We start from the raw sequence: 6,506 nt of genomic DNA on the forward strand, positions 1-6,506 counted from the left end.
TCACATATCAAGAGGAGGTGAATTAGTTTCTAAATCAAATCCAACTTAAAAATAATCAGCATTAAAAAAAACTTCTTTTCCAAGGATTGTATCACAAACTTTTGATAAACCAATATTTAGTCAATCACCCTTTACACAAAATCTTTTGTTAAAGTTCTTTCTTAAAAAATTATTTTCTTTAACCTTCAGTAAATTGATCTAGACTAGAATGAGAAAGAAAGATAAGATTAAGAGAAAATGTACACCAATTTTTATATTGGTTCACTCTCTATCTTTAAAGAAGCTAATCCGGTTATCTAATTCAACCGGAATTAGATTTTCACTATGCATATAGAATTCTTACAAGCAATCACAATCAAACTCAGTTCCTATCCCATAAAAAGAGACTAAGGCACCAACCCTAGGGTCTTTTGTGAATAAGAGCCTAAGAGAATTCTACCCTTAGCCCAAACTAGAAAAACCTATTGTAGCATGCCTTCAAAAATTCATGCATGTGCTAACAATGTACACGAAAAATAGAGTCAAAGAAAGACACAACCTAATCAATCATACGTAAGAACCTTGCTTGAGTGAATGAGTGTCTTCTCGAACTTAGGAGAAATTCACAACTCACTTTTCACCATGAGATCTTCAAAACAAAGTTTAGAAGTTGTGAGTCGCACTTTTTCTAAGCACTTAATCTTCTATCTTTTTTCCACTTATTTCAGCTCGCACATTTTAGCACATTTTTCACACATAGAAGTGAAAACACAAAGTGGTTATTTATAGAGAAAACAGTTATAACGACCAATAATGGATTAAATATTCAATGTAATTGATTATTTCAAAGAAGTAATCAATTATATTATCATTATGATCGATTAAAGTGTTCTTCCCAAATCTAGAAAACTTTCAAGAACATTGTAATCAATTAGATTCTTGATGTAATCAATTAAAGTGTTCTCAATCACTTATGGGAACACTTTTAAGAACAAAGTAATTGATTACGATCACCTAGTAATAGATTAAAGCAGAGATTCCTAAAAAACCAACAATTATTTCAACTAAATTGTGTAATCGATTACAGTTACCTTGTAATCGATTAAACGATACGATACTCTATTTGCAAGCTACAAACACTTGTTGTAATAGATTACGATAAGCCTTGTAATCGATTAAAATAAAGAGTTTTATGCACTGAAGAAAGTTTCTAACTTTAGAAACATTATTCTTACTCCTACATGATAATGCATGATGTACATATGGAAAGATAGAGACTAAGATGCACCACACAAAACAACAATCAATACAAATGCCACTCAAGAGAGTTGGAACATAAAAGACAAAACTTTTTCAAGCTTCTTCAAGCTCCAAGACTTAGTCTTCATGTTGCTCCCCCTATCTCTAACATAATACACAGTGGCACATACAAGGTGCTTTAGTTAAAAACACAAAATCAACACTTTATCAACAGATACAAGCAAAATTGGATTTCAAAACACACTCAAATCCATGTTATATGAAAACGAAGATGTTCACAAAACTTTAAAGAAGAAACAATCTGGAACTTGTTGTAATAGATTATGATAAGCCTTGTAATCGATTAAAATAAAGAGTTTTATGCACTGAAGAAAGTTTCTAACTTTAGAAACATTATTCTTACTCCTACATGATAATGCATGATGTACATATGGAAAGATAGAGACTAAGATGCAACACACAAAACAACAATCAATACAAATGCCACTCAAGAGAGTTGGAACGTAAAAGACAAAACTTTTTCAAGCTTCTTCAAGCTCCAAGACTTAGTCTTCATGTTGCTCCCCCTATCTCTAACATAATACACAGTGGCACATACAAGGTGCTTTAGTTAAAAACACAAAATCAACACTTTATCAACAGATACAAGCAAAATTGGATTTCAAAACACACTCAAATCCATGTTATATGAAAACGAAGATGTTCACAAAACTTTAAAGAAGAAACAATCTGAAACTTGTTGTAATAGATTACGATAAGCCTTGTAATCGATTAAAATAAATAGTTTTATGCACTGAAGAAAGTTTCAAACTTTAGAAACATTATTCTTACTCCTACATGATAATGCATGATGTACATATGGAAAGATAGAGACTAAGATGCAACACACAAAACAACAATCAATACAAATGCCACTCAAGAGAGTTGGAATGTAAAAGACAAAACTTTTTCAAGCTTCTTCAAGCTCCAAGACTTAGTCTTCATGTTGCTCCCCCTATCTCTAACATAATACACAGTGGCACATACAAGGTGCTTTAGTTAAAAACACAAAATCAACACTTTATCAACAGATACAAGCAAAATTGGATTTCAAAACACACTCAAATCCATGTTATATGAAAACAAAGATGTTCACAAAACTTTAAAGAAGAAACAATCTGAACAAAAAAGCTAAACCTAAAGTTACAAAAACTAAAATATAATTTACACACAAAAGATTAGGAAAACATAAATATCAGATAAGAATGTAATTCACCATTTTACACTATGTGGTACAAATTAAGATTGGGGCACAATAACTATCATCATTTCAATTTAAACAAAACTAAAAATCAAAACTTGCATAAAATTCCAATTGTGCATTTCAAAATCGAAACACAAGGAAACAAATGGTACATATGGAGATTCAAAAAAGGAGAAGAGATTGTTTATGGTTTATACTAACTAACCTTGACGGAGATCTTCCAATCACTTTGGGGGCACTTAAACGTCTTGACACACTTTTCACGATCTTTTTGGAGAACAAGGGTACCGCCATTTTCACTCACCTGGAAAATTAGGATTTCCCAACTTAAAAAAACTTCTCCTTGACCTTTATATATAAAAGTAAGATGGGCCTAGGGTTTTTGCATAATCAGGCCCTTAACCTGACCCAGTTTCCTGCTTTGTGTTTTGGGCCATGAGCCTGTCTCTCTTCATCGGGAAGGCACAATATGACAACACAAGATTTGAATCAATACTCCCATATGTATCCTGCAACCCCCATTTCTATTTAAAAATACCAAATTATCATTTTACTATTATGGAATACTTATTTTGAAAATCATTTTTTACTATTATGAAATGCATATTCCATAAGCTATTTTTATTACTATGAAACACCTATTTTAAAGGTAAAACTATTTTTTTCTGTTATAGAACATCTATTTTGGAAGTTACTTTTTCTTGTTATGTAACACCTATTCTGGAAAGCAAAGTTATTTTTTACTATTATGAAACACATATTCTGAAAGTAAATCTATTTTTTACGATTATGAAACACCTATTTTAGAAGTTATTTTTTTACTGTTATGAAATGTATATTCCAAAATGGTATAATATGAAAAGGGTAATTTGGAATTTTTAAAAACTTGGGAGATCTAGGATTCAAATTCATCTTGCTCGTGGTCTTGGATGTTTTAATTATAATAACAGTCCCCTCCCTTATTTACTAAGTGTACCTTCATTTTATATTTTAGGTATTTTATTTTCAAATATAACCTTTAAAATTAAAACTTATTTTCACACTCAAAGTTCCATTTTATTTCCAAAAGCTTTGTGTTCAGGAATTAGGTCCTTTACTTGGGTTTGAAGGTTATCAAAAGATGTTGAAAAACATCTTTGACTTTTTGTGAACATGCTTAGGAGTTGGAGGTGTCCTTGGGGTTATTCAACACTTCAACCAATAGGGTCCCACCATGTGACACTTACCATCACATCAGCGTTCACAATTGCACCCTTGTCCAACTCTTTTATTTCCCTCACGAAGTCTCAATAAACAACCCATTCATGTATCTCTACCATGGTGTGAGTGGATCTTTCTCCCACCACTATCGCTTTGTTAGAAATTTCCCAAGCCATTGACTAAGCTAGAAGAAAGCCCAATCTTTGATCAACAAAGGTGGGGAAAAACCATTTATTCTTTGTGGTAAGGGTCAATCAATGATAGAGATTCGTTTGGGAAATTTTGAGAGTTGGATTAAAAGGGTGGGCGTGCTGTGGTGGCAGTGAAGCAAATTGAACTATTGGAGGGATTAAGAGATGTGAGGATTTATAGAAGGATAATTGAGTGAAATAAATGGAAAGAGAGGTGTATTGGTAAAAATTAGAGGTGCAACATAGAAGGGTAATTTGGTAAAATAAATGGAAAGAGAGTTGTATTAGTAAAAATTAGGAGTGCAATTAGAAATTGCCTTTAGTTCTATGGACAAATTTACAAGTCTAATTTTTCAAAAGATTAAAATATTTTTTTTACAATATTAATTAATTAAAACTTAATATAAATATGAATTTTAAACTAAATATTATAAAACTTAATAATTTTACTATATATCATAATCTACAATTAAATGACGATGTAGAAAATGTTTTGCATGGGTACATTATAATTAAATTTGAATCATTAAAAGTATTGGCTCCATTTACAATATTTTTGGGTCCCATACAACAATAGTATCTATCTATATTTCAACTTCTAGCCCAAAATTTTCACCATATGGCTTCCTACTTTTTTTTTCTTCACCTTATGGCTTTTCTTTTTATTATTTTTTTGTAACAAAGTGTTGTCGTTACATGGAACTACAAACTATATAAAGCGAAAGTCTTTATTTTATTTATTTAAAACTCTTCTATTAGTTTAATTATGAAAGTACTTGTAAACTTTTCGCATTTCAAAGGTCAAAGCTAAGACACATGATACAAAGATAAAACATCATGTGATATAACTGTACAACTAAATAACTATGTGTTTTATGACACTCCATCATGACATAAACTTATATAACATCATAGCAACTCATAACTCCTCAGAACATGCATATAAACATATACAACTCTATAAAGGTAAATTTCCTAGACTGAGTTGGTCAACACTATACAAGATACTAAGAAAGAACAACAGACATAAACACATTTTCACATCTCGGTATGCTAACCCACGAAGTCTCTAAAGACATAGGTCACCTCCTAACCATCTACTCCCCACGTACATCAAATACAGAATCATCAAAGGCGCAAACGATACATACACCAACACAAGGGAAAACTTACAAAAAATAAACATACTAAAATTGTATAAAACTTAACAATTACAACATAATCTACTATCATCACATACATATCATAATATGTAAAAATCATACGTAAAGTATAAGTCTTAGAATTCTCATAATAGGACATCTCATAATAATCATCAATTCATCAACCATTACATAAATGTTCAATAATCATACACCAGCGTCATCATTAGTCCATCAATTATTAGACACCACAGTATTCTAATGACTCATCAAGTAACATATCATTCTCAAGTCACAAATTATCAATATACATGCCTAACTATCATGTTATGTCATGCTGATTCTTTACTCCTAGAAGATTTCACCTTGAGCGATTAACTCAAGTACATCTATTAACATAATCTCACTCTATGATTTGACAATTTGGGGAGACTCGAATTAACCTTGTGAAGGAAGTGTGGTTTTATTGAAAATGGATAATCATGGATAGTGGCTTACTTCAGTAAGACTTGCAAAGACCTTAACATATATAGGGATTCGCCCACCCATCCTTTCTATAGGTCTATTCTCGAAAGCCACCACCACCAACCTCCAACAATAGGTTGAAGGTCTACCAAGCACCCTTGACAACACTTGTCCCTTGTTGAGCTTAAGGACCACCCAGTGCACACTTAAGTGCCATATGTTTGCAAAATCATGAATTTTCTGCTATATTGACCCTTTATTGAGTCCTAATCCAACTCCAACTCAAATATTTCATTTCCAAACATGAACATCAAATTAAAACACCATTAATGAGCTAAAAATTGTGATTCAACACATCAATCATAAGATTAGAGTTAGTTTAAAGCTTCTCTTACCTATCAAACTCAATGAACTTGCTTAGAGATGAATAAAGGGAGGAAAGGAGGAAACTTTGGGCTCAAGATGCAAGCTTTATTCCACTCACATAGTAGTTTCACACCATCTGTGCCACCAAAACCCCAAAAACCACATCAAAACCATCGAAATGAACATTTTTACAAACTTTCAATAGTGCTCATTGAGGGAAAATGAAAACAGAAAACAAGAGGGAAAAGATGAGGGTTCCTTATCATTGAACTAGCCCTCAAACTCAACTAAAGCACAACTACAAAGTCCCTTGAGTAGCGGAATTCAAGGTCTCAAGCTCTCTAATGAAAGGTTATCTTGGAGAGAGAGAAGAAAGTGAAATCATAGTATTTTAAGTGTTGGTTCATACTTGAACTCTTTTACTTTGAGTTTATGACTCTCCCTATTCCTTCTAATCACACCTCTTCACTTGCTAAACTCAACCGTCCCATCCCTATTACTCAAGACCCACTCTTCTCGATTGTAACAACCAGCCTCGTCACTACGGTATCATTACTCTAAATTGCATAAATTTCAATTTTTAAATGAAAACTCCATTAATTTGCTTATAAAAAATGAGAGTAAATTTTTTGTGATATACATTCACCAAACAAACGCACA

At 32.0% G+C, this 6,506-nt stretch overlaps 1 non-coding gene across 1 annotated transcript; it reads right to left on the bottom strand.

Annotated features, from left to right (window-relative positions):
- Positions 1-2,470: 2,470 nt before the first annotated feature.
- LOC112999667 (small nucleolar RNA U31b) lies at positions 2,471-2,551 on the bottom strand. The gene has a single exon (XR_003264877.1). It is a non-coding gene; the product is annotated as a small nucleolar RNA U31b (small nucleolar RNA).
- Positions 2,552-6,506: the final 3,955 nt, after the last annotated feature.

This window comes from Glycine max, chromosome 15, assembly GCF_000004515.6.
Source record: "Glycine max cultivar Williams 82 chromosome 15, Glycine_max_v4.0, whole genome shotgun sequence".
Lineage (NCBI taxonomy): Eukaryota > Viridiplantae > Streptophyta > Magnoliopsida > Fabales > Fabaceae > Glycine > Glycine max.